Genomic DNA, 1688 nt, shown 5'->3' with positions numbered 1-1688 from the left:
CTTCTGGCCCTAAATCTGCCTCTGGGGGGTTTGGGATTGGGGCCCTAAACTCCAATGAAATCCTAATTCCAGAGCACTGGGACCCATCAGAGAAGTGGCTGTGGGGTTTGGGATGGAATATCTGTGGGGTTTGGGATGGAGGGACCTGTGGGGTTTGGGATGGAGCTCCAAACCCCAATGAAATCCTAATTCCAGAGCACTGAGAGCCATCAGGGAAGTGTCTGTGGGGTTTGGGATGGAACATCTGTGGGGTTTGGGATGGAGGGACCTGTGGGGTTTGGGATGGAGCTCCAAACCCCAATGAAATCCTAATTCCAGAGCACTGGGAGCCATCAGGGAAGTGTCTGTGGGGTTTGGGATTCTGCCCTAAACAAGCCTCTGCGGGGGTTGGGATGGAACGCTTGTGGGGTTTGGGTTTAGGGCAGAAGAACCCACAGGATTTGGGATGGAGGGACCCAGGGGATTTGGGATGGATGGGGAGGTCTGTGGGGTTTGGGATGGAGAGGCCAATGGGAGTTGGCAGGAAGCTCTGTGGGATTTGGGCAGGAGGTTTTGTGGGATCTCTCAGGAGGTTCTGTGGGATCTCTCAGGAGCGCTGTGGGATCTCTCAGGAGCGCTGTGGGATCTCTCAGGAGCGCTGTGGGATCTCTCAGGAGCGCTGTGGGATCTCTCAGGAGCGCTGTGGGATCTCTCAGGAGTTCTGTGGGATTTCCCAGGAGCTCTGTGGGATTTCCCAGGAGCTCTCAGGAGTTCTGTGGGATTTCCCAGGAGCTCTCAGGAGTTCTGTGGGATCTCTCAGGAGCGCTGTGGGATCTCTCAGGAGCGCTGTGGGATTTTCCAGGAGGTTCTGTGGGATTTCCCAGGAGGTTCAGGGCAGCCCCACTGAGGTCACTGCAGCGTTTCTCCGTTCCCAAAGACCGAGCCGAGGTTTGTGAAGGTTGAACCGAGGATGAGACCCAGAGATTGGGGTTGTTCCCAGAGATTTGGATCATTCCCAGAGATTGGGGTCATTCCCAGAGATGGGGTCATTCCCAGAGATTGGGGTCGTTCCCAGAGATTGGGGTCGTTCCCAGAGATTGGGGTCGTTCCCAGAGATTGGGATTGTTCCCAGAGATTTGGATCGTTCCCAGAGATTGGGATTGTTCCTGGGACATTAAATGAGATCTGAACACACGACTGCTCTGGGATGTACCGAGAGGGAAACTCAACACCAGAACACCCTCGAGCCTGAACCCAAACCCGAACCTGAACCTGAACCCAAACCCGAACCTGAACACAAACCTAAACCCAAACCCAAATCCAACCCCAAATCCAGACCTAAAACCCAGCCCCGGCCCGGCCCTGTTCATTTATGGGGAGGAAATGGGGTCAGGGTGAGACAAACGGAGCTCCTGGGGCAGCCCCAGCCCGGGGTGGGGACAGGGACAGAGGTGACACCGGGGACAGGAGCAAAGGTGACACCGGGGACAGGAGCAGAGGTGACACTGGGGACAGGAGCAGAGGTGGCACTGGAGACAGGGGCAGAGGTGACTCTGGGGACAGGGTTTACACCGTGGGGACAGAGGTGACACTGGGGACAGGAGCAAAGGTGACACCGGGGACAGGAGCAGAGGTGACACTGGGGACAGGAGCAAAGGTGACACTGAGGGGACAGGGGCAGAGGTGACACTGGGGACAGAGGTGACGCT

The sequence above is a fragment of the Sylvia atricapilla genome, unplaced genomic scaffold, assembly GCF_009819655.1.
Source record: "Sylvia atricapilla isolate bSylAtr1 unplaced genomic scaffold, bSylAtr1.pri scaffold_121_arrow_ctg1, whole genome shotgun sequence".
Taxonomy (NCBI): Eukaryota; Metazoa; Chordata; class Aves; order Passeriformes; family Sylviidae; genus Sylvia; species Sylvia atricapilla.
Note: the sequence above shows the minus strand (reverse complement) of the source record.